This window comes from Hordeum vulgare, chromosome 2H (assembly GCF_904849725.1).
Source record: "Hordeum vulgare subsp. vulgare chromosome 2H, MorexV3_pseudomolecules_assembly, whole genome shotgun sequence".
Taxonomy (NCBI): domain Eukaryota; kingdom Viridiplantae; phylum Streptophyta; class Magnoliopsida; order Poales; family Poaceae; genus Hordeum; species Hordeum vulgare.
The window spans coordinates 14,893,383-14,909,598 of NC_058519.1; the positions used below are offsets into that span (position 1 = coordinate 14,893,383).

Genomic DNA, 16,216 nt, shown 5'->3' on the forward strand with positions numbered 1-16,216 from the left:
TCCATATAATTGTATATATATGATCGTTTGTAAGATAAGTTAATCTTATATATATATATATATATATATGCATAACTATTTCTATTTAAATTATATGAAAACTAATTCCTGAACACCAAACGAGGCATCACGTTAATCTCCCGAACACCTAAACCCTAAAACCCTAGAACCCAAAAATAATTTCATTCAAAAAAAAAACCAAAAACCAGCAAAATCTGAAAATCTTTAGTCGCGGTCCTTGTAACGAACCGGGACTAAAGGGTCTGCCACTGGGGCGCTACGAGGCGCCCACGTGAAGCACATTTAGTCCCGACGTGTAAGAGGGCCGGGACGAAAAGGTTAGGCCTTTAGTCCCGTCCCTTTAGTCCCGGTTAGTGAACCGGAACTAAAACCCCTTACGGACCGGTGCTATAGGCTCCGTCCCCACTAGTGACTCTTCTCCCTGTGCTAGCACGCAGACCATCGACCAAGGAGGAGGTAGGTAGCTGAGACCTGAGAGTTTGACCATCTCTAGCACACCTTTTATATTGCAAATTGTAAAACTGCGTTTACAGTTCACGGCATGTCACGGATAAGGACAAAAAACAGACGCGGCCGAACATGGACTTTAAATCAATCTGTAAACAAGCGCGGGACCTACTTTTTTCATATTTTTTTTCTCTTCTTCCTTCTCACGCACGGACTAGTTGAGGCGCGACCCGCCGCTGCCCCTTCTGCCCTACCGCCGCCACCCATCCGCTGCCCCTCCGGTTGTGCCTCCCGTTAGTCCATCCCTCGCCGCGTATCCGCTCTCCGCGCAGTCTCGTGCACCGTCGCCGCGAGCTAGCGCCCCAGGACCGCATATGCCCGCCTGCCATGCATGGCCGCACGCACACGCTGGCTCCTTCTCCCCCTATCGCCGCGTTCGACGCGAGTCTCAGACAAGGCGTACCGCGCGGCGTGCACGGCGTTTGGGGCTGGGCGGTCGGACGCGGGCCGTTCTGTTGCTGCAGCCGCTGCTAGGCCAGTTGCCCGCCGGAGAAAGCCGCGGCGGTCGTGAAGGTGAGGTCTATGCTGGCCATCGCGTCCGCGCAGCAACACAGGCAGCAGCACCACGAAGCTTTGAGGGGAATTTTGGCCTGTCTTCGGCAAGCCTATGGGCGGAAGGCGTTGGCGGGAGCTGAAATTCCCCAACTGCTAGCGTTGACTGGTATTCAGGGCCGTGGCAAAATTGCCTCTGAAACTGAAGATATACGGGTCTCGGGCGTGTGTTCACAGGGCCCTGTAAAAAAATTAAGGGTCGGACAATTTTAAGGGGTCTGTTCCAGTCCGTTTTTCGATTAAAATTATAAAAAACGGTTATTTACAAGTTTGATCATTTATAAGGGTCTTTTAAAGATGCTCTTAGTCCGACAAAGAAGGGGTGCAACACGCACCTTCCTAGGACCTTTTCTCATATCTGTCAACTGTTACATTTGGTTGCCGCCTCTATTTAATTATCAAAACATATTATTTTATTTATTTATTTTTGGTTCAAGCTTTATGTGGGACCAGAGACAGCTACTTGATGGCATTCCTCACGTTTATCTCGTCTCCTTCACCGCAGGCGCGCCCACGGCGGCGCTCCTCATCGCCGGCGGCTCGGGCCGACACGCAGGAGAGAGTGACCGTGGGGAGCATCCACGTACCCCTGTGCGACCGTGTGCCGCAAGCCACGCCCGAGTCGGGCATTCTCGGGCCTAGGCCCGTGTCGAGCGTCGGGCAGGGAGAGGCCCCGGCCCCGCTAAGGGAAGGCTCGTGTGCTACAGGAAGCGGCGATAGGGTTTCGGCGATATCCCCACCCACCCCCGCAGCGTCGCCCATTCCAGATCTCGCCTCTCTCTTCGGCCACTTCTGGGGAAAAGCTAGGGTTTCGCCACCTAGGGTTTCGCCTTCCTTCGGCTGGTGGGAGGGGAAGGTTGGAGGGGATAGTAGATCATTCGCCGAGGTGACAGCGTCGCCGCCGCGGAATCCACCCATGGCAGGGCGAGAGATGGGTGGCCGTGGGTTCCGTGGAGATGGAGGTGGCGAAGGTCGATTAGGGCGCGGTGGACGTGGTGGTCGGATCGGACCTGGAGGAGGTCGCGGCCGTGGCGGAGGCGGAGGCGGACGCAACATGGTGTGGACGCGCGAAGCCGAAGACGGCAGGCAAAACTCCTCCAACATAGATCCACGACACGGTGGTTCCGACAAGGCCAGATGGGAGGCGGCAGCCATGGAGGTGCAAGGAGGAGCCCGTGGGAAGAAGTGGGGCGACAACAGCACCCAGGTCGCCGCGGGTAGATCTGCGGGAGGACGACTTCAGGAGACGCGTCCGCAACAACTTCATCAACCTCATGATCGTCGACATCCCACTCCCGGCAAGAGGAACGCCTCTCCACTAGTGGGAGGCGCTGAGGTTTGCGTCACTTGCAAGAATCCTGGGCACTTGCCTATTTGCTGTCCGCGTGCTATTTGTGGTAGATGGGGGATTCATGGACATCTGGCCCCTATATGCAATACTGTTCTTCCATGGGAGTGCGTAGCACCCATGTGTGGGTTCCAGGCAGAGTGGAAGGGCTTTTTCTATATCCATGATCATAGTACACCGAGCCAGACTACTAATAGGAACAGATTTATTGTGATTTTTGTGGTGGAGGGTTATGCATCTGGTAGACAGTTGGAGGAATTTTTTAACGGTGTTGTGATTAACCTGAGAAAATGGTTTGAATCTGTGGGGGCTAAAGGGGTGCTGAATGTTGCTTGGGTCAATGTGAGTAACATTCCTCTAGATAAGAGACATGAGAAGAATATTGCTTATGTGGGATCTCTTGTGGGAGTAACCTTGGAAATTGATAAAGCAACTATAAATAGGCCTGAATCTGTTAGAATTAAGCTGGGTTGTAGAGATGCTGAGGACATCCCTGCTTCAGCGGAAGGGGTGTTGGGAGGACACTTTTATGATTTCTTCTTTTCTGTTGATAAAATCCTGATTAAAAATCCTCCAAGAGAGAGAATTGGAGTGCATCAAGAAAATGAGGAAGGTAATGCTACTAAAAAAGCTAGGTTTAATACTGATACTCGTGTTGAAAGAAACATTGCATCCTCATCTAATATGGGGGAGTCTTCGGCTCCCCCAGGAACAGCTGGAGGTGGTTATGGGAAAAATGTGGTGATGAATCCTGTGGAAGAAAACATGGAGGAGGAAAAGAAACAAAATGAGAGTGAGAACATGTTGTCTGAGGAAGAAAGTGGGGGAAGTGGGAAATGGGCTGCTTATTGATACTATGGTGGAAGAGGCTGAAAAAAATCAAAACAATGAGGAAGGGGGAATGTGGACTCTCGGATGGTATCCTATGATGAAATTATAGTGAACTCTATGCAGATTGTGCCATGCTCTATTTCTGTTTCTGGTAAAAAATTCTCATCATATCTTGATGCTTGTATGGGAGAACTTGTGGTGACTGAGATGGACCCTAGTGAAACCTCTGGTAATCAAAAAAACAATCCTATTTGGTGCAGTCCCGTGATAATTCTGGTGAGAAAGTGGAAGTGATTCCTACTCCCCCTGTGAGGGAGGAAATGCAAGTCTGATGTAGCAAGTGGAATGTGGGGGCCAATGTGGAGCATATGGGTGTTACAGCTGAGAGGCTGGCTCAAAAGAGAGATCTACAAGGTAACAGCATATCTCCTGGTAATTCTTTTGAAGTTTTATCAAATCTTGAGATTATATCTGTTGTTGTTAAAATGGGCGTTAATATTCCTGATGATAATTTTGAAACCATAGATATCATAAGAGAACTTGAGATTTCCAGAGCTAACATTGCTAAAAAGGTTGATAAGAGTGATAATCAACATGATAAAATTTTGTTTATCACTAATGCTGCTGGAAAAGCATCTCCCTTAGATACTGAGTGGGTAGGAGATGAGGGCTTAGATGCTGATGACTTTACTGTGGTTAGATCCAGGAAGAAAGAAAGGAAAAAAGTTAATATTACTATATCTAAACCTGTGACTAGAAGTCAAAAGCAGAAAGTGGGGGATGGTCCAGGTAAGGCTATGGCTCCTGGCAAACCTAGCACCAAAACCCAAAATCCAAAAAACAGAAAAAAATGATTAGTCTCTTTTGGAATTGTAGGGGGATTGGGAAGAGAGGCATGGGGACATATATTTCTGACTTGGTCAGAGACTTTAAGCTTGATTTTGTTGGGATTCAAGAAACTATGAAGAAAGATTTTTCGCCTAAATTCCTGAGAATAATTGATCCTGGAGAAGCTTTCAGTTGGAAGTGGATCCCTTTGGAAGGGAAGTCGGGTGGAATATTAGGTGGCTTTAGAAGTAATGTGTTTGATCTTGTTAACTGTGTGGAGGGCAAATATCTTATGAATTTCGAATTGTGGAACAAAATTCTTAAGATGAAATGTTGTATTCTGGTGGTATATGGATCAACACATGAAGAATTTAAACTGATTTCCTGACGGAGCTTGCGGCTACATGCAGTCACATTACTTGTCCCTACATTGGGGGGAGATTTGTTGGGGAGAAAAATAAGAGGGTGAGCCTAGGACACTCCTCAGACCTTTTAAATTCCATTATTAATGCTCTTTCCTTGCGGGAGGAGGATATGAGTGGTGGCATTTATACCTGGTCTAATAATCAACAGAATCCTACTTTGGAGAAACTGGATAGAGTTTTCATGTCCAAATCCTGGGAACATCTGTTTCCTTTTACTTTTGTTAGGAAGATTATTAGAGAGATTTCGGACCACTGTCCCCTGATTCTTAATACTGATGATAATATTCCCATTAATTTTGGAAAGAGGGAATTCAGATTTGATCTGAATTGGTTGAGCAAACCTGATTTTAATACTTTAGTGGCTAAAATCTGGATGCAACCTGTATATTCTGGTAATCCTATTGATATCATGAATATCAAATTGAAGAGATTCAAAAAGTATTTTAAAGGGTGGGACTCAAATAATTTTGGTCAAGCCAGGAAGAGAAGAAAGTGGTTGAGGGAGGAATTAGGGCATATTGAGGAGTTGCAAGAAAATGATACTTTGAGCCCTGAGCTTTATTGCAAAAAAGTGGAGATGCTGGTAGAATTAAATAGCTTACTGATGGAAGAGGAGGTAGCTTGGCTACAGAAATCACATGACAATTGGTTGCTAAAGGGTGATAGTAGCACTGAATATTTTCATAGGATGGTGAATGGGAGGAGAAGGAGAAATACTATCATCTCTCGTAGTTGCGGGGATATGATAATAGAAGGGAATAAGAACATGCTTAAACATGCTACTGATTTTTATAAAGATCTTTTTGGCCCTGCTCCTGGAAACCTATGTAAGATAGATGGGAATATGTGGGATGATAAAGAGAAATTGGGAGATATTGAGAATTTTCTCTTACTTAGGCCTTTTTCGGATACAGAAGTTAAAAATGCTTTGTTCTTAATGAAACATAACACGGCCCCTGGACCTGATAATATCCCAATTGAATTTTTTCAATCCTGCTAGGATGTTGTTAAGGAAGATGTGATGTCACTTTTTAAATGGTTTCATGAAAATAATCTCGATGTGGAGAGAATCAACTATGGTATAATAACACTGTTACCTAAAGTAGCCGGAGCTGATAAAATGCAACAGTTCAGACCTATTTGCTTGCTAAGGTGTATTTACAAGTTGATTACCAAGGTGCTGACTATCAGATTAGAACCCCATGTAGACATCTTGTTTAGTCGACATCAGAATGCCTTTATCAAAAATAGAGATATTATGGACGGGATCATGTCACTGCACGAGATTCTACATCATACTTATGCTCAGAAGAAAAAAGGGATTGTCCTTAAACTTGACTTTGAAAAAAGCATATGATAAAGTTAACTGGGAATTCCTGTTGGATTGTCATAGCAAAAGAAATTTTGACCCGCGTTGGATTGATTGGATTAGGAGAATTCTGGTAGGTGGTACCATTAGCGTGAAGTTGAATGATGAGGTGGGAGAATATTTCCAGAGTGCTAAGGGAGTGAGACAGGGTGATCCCTTGTCCCCTTTCCTCTTTAATCTAGCTGCTGATTATCTTACTAAGATGGTCCTGAAAGCATAGGAGAATGGCCTGTTTACTGGGTTAGCGGCGGACTTAGTGGAAAACGGGGTAGCAATTCTTCAGTACGCGGATGATACTATCCTATGCTTTGAAGACAATGTTAGTAATGCTTTGAATATTAAACTGTTGCTTTATCTCTTTGAGATTATGTCTGGTTTGAAAATCAACTTTGTGAAGAGTGAGATTTTCTCAGTTGGTGTGGATGATGATACTATGAGGAATTATGCTGATATGTTCAATTGTGACATTGGGGCTTTTCCTATTAAGTACCTGGGTATGCCTGTTAATTATGCTGGGCTTAAATGCAGTGACTGGCTTTTTGTTGATGACAAGTTTATTAGTCATGGGGAATCCTGGATTAGTGAATCTTTGTCCAGTGGGGGTAGACTAATTAAAGTTAATGCGGTGTTATCTCATATTCCCTCATACTATATGTCCATGGCTTTGATAAAAAAATCTACGCTGGAAAAATGGGACAAACCTAGAAGAAAATTCTTTTGGCACCGCAAAGGGAGAAAAGGGTATCATATGGTGAAATGGACCCGTGTTTGTAGATCTAAAGCAAAGGGGGGTCTGGGGGTTAAAGATTTAAGGAAACAGAATATCAGCTTGCTAGCTAAATGGTGGTGGAAGTTGGAGAAGAAGAAGGGATTATGGTAAGATATTGTGAAAGCTAAGTACCTTAGAAGAACATCTGTGGCTAAGGTTTAGCAGAAAGCTACTGATTCCCCGTGTTGGAAAAATATTTTGAAAGTTAAGGAGCATTACATGGCTGGAGAGGGGTGGTGCTTAAAAAGGTAACATTGCTAGCCTTTGGCTAGATGATTTGGGTGAGAATATCCTTCTTAAAGATAAATATCCTGATCTTTTTGAAATTTGCCTAGATAAGGAGTGTACTATGGATAAACTGGAGAGTATGAATCATCTAACTTCTTTTAGGAGAAGGTTATCTCCAGCTATGCTTCAGAAATGGGATGAAATGAAGCAATGTGTGTTGGATAAAATTTGTGCAGATGAAGATGATGAGGTTTACTGGAGATTAGATAACTCCAGAGAATATTCCACTAAATCTATGTATAGATGGTTAGAAAAAAATCTTGCGGGGGCCCATTATAAGTGGATTTGGGGGACTAAAATTCCTTTGAAGATTCAAATCTTCCTGTGGCAGCTATTTCAAAACTCCATTCTTACTAGAGATAATATGAGAAAACGACAGTGGCAGGGAGATCCTAAATGTTCTTTCTATGATGAACTTGAATCGGCGCAACATCTGTTCTTTGGGTGCTCTGTGGCCAAGATTGTTTGGAGAACGGTTGGTGCTGTTTTTGGTACCAGTTATATTCCGAAAACAATTTGGCAGGTTTTCTCTTGTCGTATGCTTTTTTGCCAGGCTTATGCGAGATCTATAATGTTGGCTTAGTTGTAGTTTGCTGGTCTATTTGGTTGGCTCGGAATCAGGCTACTTTTGAAAAGAAAGTGGATTAAAACTCCTTTCGAAATTGCCTTCACAACGTGTGCGTTTATTGAATACTGGGCAGGTATGCAGAAACCGGCGATGGCAGAGAATGTCAAGAAGGGAGCTCAGTTGCTGAAAAAGAGCGCAGCTCAAATGCTGCGGCTGTGTGGACCACCAAGGCCAGAAGCGAGCGAGCAGGCTGGTGAAGAAGAAGTCTGGGATGAATGGTAAATGCAGGAAGGAGATGTTCGATTCCCCCCCCCCCTTGGTGATAAACTTTGCTGGTTGCGGTGCTGATGGCTTGGTTTCCATGGTGATGTTTAGGCTCTATGTCCGAATTGGTGAAAACTTTTCGTTTTATTTCTGTGCTCTTTTGTGAGCCTGGTTCGGTGATGGTTGTTGTGGGGCTCCTGGTAGTGGTGTTGGTACATGGCAGTGTAATACTTTTGATCTTTGTTGCGTAGTTTTGGATAATATCAGGTTTTCACCCCGCAGTCTGTGTTCCTGATGACAGGCATGAACGGTGGGTTTCCTGATATTGTCCCGAACTCGCTTTTTTCCCTTTCCCTCTCTAAACATTAAGTGGCCACATTAAATGTTTTGACACCATAACGGAAATACAATGTTTTGACACCATTTAACCACCAATCGCATTAAGTGGCTGCCGGAAAAACCCACACAACAGGCATGCAGCCGAAGCTGATCTTGCCACATTGCCAAGTGCACGGACCACATATATCCTGAATATGAAGACTATCTTAGTTAAACAAAATTAGTTTAAGAAGATAAGTAATAAATCTCTCTCAAAAAAGGAAAAGAAAAAGCTGATTCTATTTGTTGGCTGGCCACTTTTGATGTCCACCGTCAGATCTTCGTAATGTCTACACGAAGCGGTGCCCTCGTTCTAAAAAGAACATAAGTGAAGAATTGGACAATGATACTAAACATTCCGAGTATGACTTTAGTATAACTGTATGCATCGATTTATACAGAGACTGAGGATTTGAACCTCCTTTTCGAAAAACTGTGGATAGGAAAGCTATCCAGCTCTTGTATTCTGTTTGTACTATGGAGCCAGTGATACCTAAATTACTTGTGTAATTTTTTGGGAGTCTTTTACATTATTGTAATAATTAAGGAGATAATGCAACCAAATATGAGGTTTGAAAGCTATGACCTGGACAGTGACGATTTACCAATACACCTTCAGAAAAAGGAGTTTCTATGAAAACCAGAATGTAACTAGTCTGTAATTTCATCTCTTTTTTATTTATTTTTAGAAAAAGAGGTTCAAACCCCGGCCTCTGCATCAATCGATGCATACAATTATTTTTATTAATTATTCCATAAAGGTCTGACAAAATCATACATCAAGCCACCTGAAGCCGCCATTCACACCTACAAACATGATAATGTTGAGTGCTCTCACTCTTCAAAAACCGTTGTCATCATCGATCCATCCCCATAACGTATCGGAACAACAAACGGTGCAGCAAACCTAAATCGTATACCACTTGCACACGTTTTAGAAGCCGTCATCCTCATCGAACCACTTTCCCATCTTCAGGAGAGAGATCCGTATCACCCTTGCCAGTCCGTCCATCCGTCGACGCCACCACGGCGCCCAACAGCGCCACCGCCCTGCGCTCGTCCATCCTGAAATGAATGCTCCGAAAGATCTGTCGTGCGTAGCACCTGCCGAGCAGGCATGATACAGCGTAATACCTGTCGGCCAGGCATGACTTGACATCTCCACCGAAGCTCCGATCAAGACGAAGCCGCTCCACCGCCTTCCTCCGTCATCCAGTGCTGCTCCAGAAACGATGCTCCCAAAAGAGGCACGACACCGTAGTGCCGCCATCATCCGACGATCAGATCTTGGGGTTTCCCCCTAAGCATCACGAGTGGGTCAACAGTAGTTACAAGACGATGCCTTCATCAAAGTAACGACACAGAACTCCGTCATCGTCTGTCATCGGCTCGGTTTTCACCGGGAACTATGTCTTCCTGACTCGCAGCCGGGACTAGATGACGGATCGCGAGATCCAACCACCCAGCCTCAGGCCGACTACCTCCGACAGAGGAGATGACCGCCACTACCGGCAGCACCGCCCAGAATAGATCTGATCCGAGGCCACCGAACAATTCACCAGACACTCGACACCGCCGCTGATCTGAAGCCAGGTGACGCGCCGCCGCAGCATAGCCAGTCGCTGCCACCCGAACCAGGCCAGCCGCCGCACGCCGCTGCCCATGACCGGCTAGCCGATGTGCCTGCAACCACCGTTGCCCGAGGCAGGGACGACCACCGCCGACGTCGACGCAACCATCGCCGTCGCTCCACAGGTCGGCCATGCCTCCGCGCGTTCAGGGGCCCCGCACCACCCGTGGAGACGTGTGAGAGAGGGATGCCTCTGCCACCGTAGTCGCCCCCTGAGTGTTGCCCGGCGGCGTGCCCCGACGACGACAGAGGGAATGAAGGAGGGAGCGCGCGCCTCCGACGGCTTGGGTTTGGGCGCCGCCCGAGTCGCCCTAGCGGGGCCGACGCGGGGGACTCAGATTAGGTGACAGATGAGCATGGGCTCTGTAATTTCATCTAGGAACCATCTTGTATCGTTTGTCGCTTAGCCGCCATCAAGGAGTTTGTCCGGCCAACCCGAAACCTTTGCACGCAGGCATCATTTGTTCTTCTAGCCATCCGTACATGTATATTTTGCATACTAACCATTCTTGTTGATACCCAGACAACAATATCAACGTTAGAGCTAAGATGTAAATCATCAACATAGACATCAACTTCATGTCATTGGTCAAGGTAGACCTTTGTGGAATAATTAATAAGATGGCTACATGCATTAATTGATGCAGAGGTCGGGGGTTTAACCTCCTTTTCTAAAAAAAATGGCATTGGTCAAGGACATCAGAGGTAAGCCATCTTCTGAACAAAGTTGTTGCTTTAATCTTATTGAACCGAAATAATAATGTACAATCAGGATCATTGCAAAGATTAAATAGCTGAGGGAATTAATCGCATAAAGATGCATGACCATTAAGTGAGTCTTTACCCGACCAAGCAACATCACCAACCTCAATTGTATTTTTTCATACTAGCCATACAAAGGTCCTTCAGTTTTAAGATGGATTTCCAACAAGGCTAAATAGAAAGGTTGAACAATGGCAACAGTCTTATTCCTCATACATATTGCTTTAACAATATCTTTGCCAAATTGTAGTTTGGTGTCTCAAGTTTCCACCACCACTCTCTGTAGAGCAACATATAGCTGTCCCAGCATAAAGAAAGAAATTTGTATTAACCATGGGAATTCAGGTATGGGCCATCGGAGTTCATCATCGTCACGTCCCTTGGTCCTCACACTCACTGAGAGTCATACGAACACCGACCTTTTACCTCGGGTTTTCTCACTTACATGATCTTGTTCCATTCGATGTTCATATGCACATTCCATAAGCAGGGAACATACCGCCTTGTACACTGAATCAAGTTTAGACTAAATCATCGCTCTATGACTAAATGCATGTTTAGTGCTCCAAGGACTAAATGCATGTTTAGTGCTCCAAGGTGCGCCATTCTTTGTACTAGTGTGTACTGTGTTTCCAGTCTAGACTGAATCATCGCTCTATGATGATTGAGCTCGCGTGAATCTGAATCCAAACATACCGTGTGTGTCTTAAAGAAAAGATCCCAATGCCTCACATGCCCGACAAGGACAATGACCAATGGATTAGTGGCCATTCCAGCTAAATGACTCCACATGCGGACCAGCAATACAATTGTAACTAGATGAAATATATCAAGCCTATTCCGTAGACTGGTTGCTCGATCAAATGCTGGCCGTTATGTATATGGGTTGATATTTGAGCTTCACCTACCACAGTACTTCTTGGCTCGACCTAATATTAGTAGTAATAAAAATAAATTGAATCACTGGAGGGGGGCTTGGATTGGAGACTATGCGGTGTGCATGCTCAACTTGTCAGCCAAAAGGGATTAAGTCTAGCAGCGGAAGCTATGGCATGATTATTGAGCATTCCTGGAAGCGTTCGTTTCAAGCTAGGCAAAGCAAACTAATTCCCAAGCCAAATAAAACATGTTCGTTCATTCATTCATCCGATCATTGTGGGTTTCTCTCGATGGTCTTGGGCCTCTGCTCTTTCGGGTTTCGGCACTTCCGCTTAATTTCCTGTCATCAGAAAAGAGTAATGAGGTTGCATCAGGGAAACAGCGCCTAGAGCGCATTTGCCGGCCTTCATCACATAAAAGACCAATGAAATGAACAACTACACAGTGTAAATGCGGTAAAACTTTCGGACATGAAACCTACTACTACTACTACACAGTGTAGAACTTTGATCGAGGCCCCAGGAAGCCAGACCCAAGAACCATGACAAGTAGGAGCTGTTTGTTGCTGTGTGCCAAAAAGGAAAACGAATGCTTTCATTGAGAGTTGAACTCAAGACCTCCCGCTTACTAAACGGGTGCTCTAACCAACTGAGCTATGAAAGCTGTTTCTATTGTCCAAATCCCGATCTCTTACTTGTGTGGGCTGTTTCTTTTTTTTGTTTCTTTTTTGCCGAGTTGTGTGGGCTGTTTCATTTATGCAACGCTTCCCTGCTTATTCATGTTTTGTTTCAAATGTCCAAGAGCTTTTAAATGGTTTTCAAATATAACCACCATAAGCATGCTAAAGATGTTTGGTCTGCTAAAGGCATCTCTAGCCCATCACCCATAATTTAGTTCCTCATTTTTCTCAGGAATTAAACTTTTTTTTCATCTACCCAATCCCCCATAATTTCATTCATCATGTTTTAGGAATTAAAGTTTTCTTCATCTAGCCCATAAACAATATATATTTTTTGTTAATTCTTATCCAAATGTTTGCATAAAAACTACATTTGAACATATATTATCACAACATATTTATTTGAAGCTTGAAAATTGAAGTACATATCAAATTGAATGTTTTCAAACTTTACCATTCAAATCCGAACACAACATGTGGTAGAGAGGAATGTGAATCCAAATAAAACACGGTGAAGGCACAAAAATCAAGTGCTATATCGTAGCCAATGGTACTCAACAAGATCTTCTTGGAGTTGGTTGTGAGAGCTTCTCAGTTCTCGATCCTTCGGTGAGAGCTTGGAGGAATGTTTGGATCCTGTTTCGGTGGTGTTCCAGCTCCACCAAGACACCATTGTAGAGGAACTGGAAGTTCTCCAAGTCATCTCTCTCGTCCTCTGACGATGGTGTCGTGCAAGATAACAACAATGAGAGAGAGAAACAATACGTAACGGTAGCGTACCTAACTACGTTTGTACACATGTAGACGCTTAAGGCGGTGGTGTGCTCAGCGTTGCACAATACGTAGACCCTTGAGGTGATGTGTTCTATATTTGTTTTTAGATAAAGGTGAGGTGTTACTTGGTCTTGCAATAAGTGAAACCTAGAAGCCACACCCCACCCCACCCCACCACCAAACATGGGGGCCCGGTATTATACGAGCGAGCCCAACAATAAATGAAAGCCCAATCTGGTGTTCTACTCCAACAAAGGGGCCCGGTGATCCATGTGTGCGCCAATGAAATAGCACAATGATTCTTTGTGTTACTCAAACAACTTTGAACTCCTAGACCCACGTTATCATTTTCAGACATCACTTGCCTTCCTTTAGTTTTGGTTTTCCTTTTTCATTTTTGGAGATAAACTTGCCCTCTTTTTGTGTTTGTGTGTGTGTGTGTGTGTATGTATGTATGTATATATGTATGTATGTATGTATATATTAAGAAATCGTCCGTCTAGCATCAGTTAGGAGTTAGGGCGCACATTCATGGGCCTAACCCACCACAGTGAAAGGAGGCACGCGTCACCCCCCTAGCGAGCGGCAACCTCCTCAAAAAGCAAAGGACAACTAAGGCTCCTGGACGCACTTTTTTCTTTTATTTTTTGTTGTTTTGGTGTTGTTTATTCTGGTCGGTTTTTTATTTAAGTCAGTTTTGCTTTAATATTACAAATTCAAGTTTATTCTAGCATGAAAAATTCAAGTCTTTTGCAAATTCAGAAAATGGTCACAAACTTAAAATTCTTGTCATGAAATTCAAAAATATTTGGGGACTTAAAAATGTTCAAGAAAATATTCTGATATTCAAAAAATGTTGGTGTAACTAAATAAATGTGAATTCAAAACATGTTCATGAATTACACAAAAAATGTGAAATTCCGTAAAGTGTACGGATCCAAAAAAATATTCACAAATTAAAAAAAATCATGAATTTGAATTTCACAAGATGGTTTATGTAAACCAATTGAATTTACATAAATTAATGGAGCATTGGCAAACCAATTGAATTTCACAAGATGGTTTATGTAGTTTGCTAGGTTATTTATGGTCATTGCTAGTTATGGAGCCATTCTTAATACAAAACAATCGTATGCAATATCTTGGAGCAGTGACAAACAATATTCAATTAATCATTCGAATTTTGGAAAATATTTTCTGGTTTTTTTATACACGCTTTATAATCCTGATTTATATTAAGGGACTACAACTAGGAAAACTTTAAAAACGGGAAAAGGATTACACATTTTGGTGTATTTCGAGAAAAAAAAATGAATATATGGCGATTGAGTCCTATATATTCTGTCTCAACTTTGGTAGTCTCTCCTCCCCTGAGGAAGCTAGTTTGATAAAACTGTCCTCTCAGCAGTATGTACCCTGTTATAATTCCTCTATTACGATCTAAGGGACCATATCACCTCTATTAGGACAAAACAATAGTTTTCCTAATCATGTATAATTAACTACAGACATGGCTAAGAATAGTATAAGTTCTCGTCCGCCACGAAGGATGGATCTGTCGGATTCAGCGGGATCTAGGACCGACTGGTGGCATCCTTGGGCATCGCCCCTTTCCTCGTGGGTGATCATCATGGTTGCTTCTTCTGGGCACCCGGTCTTCCAGATCTAGGGTTCGTCTCCGTGCGGGTGCAATGAGCAAGCATTCAGGTGCAGTGGGTGGAACATTTACACTAACGCGGCAGCAGTGGTGGTCGGCTATGTGCTTGCGGTCCACCACCAGGTGGGTGGTGGATGAGGGTGGATCTTTTTGGTCGCCGGGGCGGCGCCTCCGTACGGTGGACACGACGACGCCATTTTGGCGGGTGTTGCTGTGTTGGTGCTCGTGTATCATTTCAGCCTCTTGGGCGGCGACGTGGTCCATTTCGAGAGTGTCTGTCGGGCGGGTATGTTCCTCACGGTCACCTCGCCAGCTTTGGGCGTCGTCTACATCTTGCCTTAGCCGGCCATGGCTGATGGACCTCGTTGGTGGGGGTCGTATCCCAAGCGAAAGTTTTTCTCGACGATGTCGGTGCCGATGATAGCGACGCTCCTGTGTCTAGTTTCCCTCCTTGGAGGTATCATCGTGGGTGACCTCCATCCACCATGGGTTGTGGGTGAAAACCCTTGGTTTGGCATGTTCTAGACCGGGCAGTGGCGGTGTTGTGGCATCATTTCCACCTTGGAGGCTCCGTCCTGTGAACAAGGTCTCATTTTGCTGGTTGTTGCACGGTTTTTGTGTATGACAGCTTCTTCTCGTCATGTGATGATCCATGCTTCAACAGTAGCGCACTCTTGAGGAACTAGGCTCGGCGTGATGGCTGTGCTCGAAGGCCTTCCTTTGTTGTCTTGGCGCCAACTTTCACATGTGCTCTAGGGTGATGAGCACTCCATCGTCCAACGGTGCGGCGCCCTTCGAGCCAGGGCGAGGAGCTGGGGGCTCCTTTCGGTGATGGAACAAGATGGCACTGTTGTGTCGGACGCACAGGCAGCGACAATGGCATAGCTTCCCCTGCCAACTGTTCTCCTTCTTGAATTTTGCTTCTTTCGCAACATCGGTTCTCAGATCATGTTTGAGGGCTCCAATGTCTTGATGTATTATTTTTTGAGCTTTGTTGCTGCTCCTGGGCATCCATGTATCTTGCCGGAATTATTTTTCCTTTCTTTTCTGTGTTGCGTTGAACTGTTGCATTGGTTGTAAGCGCTTCATTAATTTAAAGCGGGCGCCATCCTCTTTTCTGAAGAAAAAAATTATATGTGAGATTTCAGTTTCACCTCTGTTCATATCAGATACATGCAATTCCATGACTTGACATTCAGTACAAATATAGGTATGTATATGTTTCTATTAGCAATGATTATTATAACTTGTGGGTAAACTTATAACTTCTTGGTAAAATTGTAACAGTAGCCCCCTCTCTTCCAAAATTAAAGTGTATTAATATTTTCCTATAAACTTGGTCCAACATAGAGAAGGTTGACTTCTGAAAAATTAATATGCCTTACATTTGGGAACAGATTCTGAAATCAAATAATAGACCTTACTTATATTTTGGAACAGAGGGAGTAAATCATACTACTCTTGGTCTACAGCATGATAATACAGCATAGAACATCGAGCCAAAAAAACACTTCAAAAAAGGTAAAATGACAGTCCATTCATACCTAGATTCGTAGCCATATTAGTTAGTAGAAGTGCATGATCTTCCAAGCATTTGGATCAAAAAACTGACTGGTCTTCGGGGGCACATTGAGTGCAATCCTACATTGTTGTTGATCATAAATGTGTTCAGAGAGAAATAAATATG

At 44.2% G+C, this 16,216-nt stretch overlaps 1 non-coding gene across 1 annotated transcript; it reads right to left on the reverse strand.

Annotated features, from left to right (window-relative positions):
• Positions 1-12,008: 12,008 nt before the first annotated feature.
• TRNAT-AGU lies at positions 12,009-12,082 on the reverse strand. Its single transcript has one exon. It is a non-coding gene; the product is annotated as a tRNA-Thr (tRNA).
• Between the last annotated feature and the right edge of the window lie 4,134 nt (positions 12,083-16,216).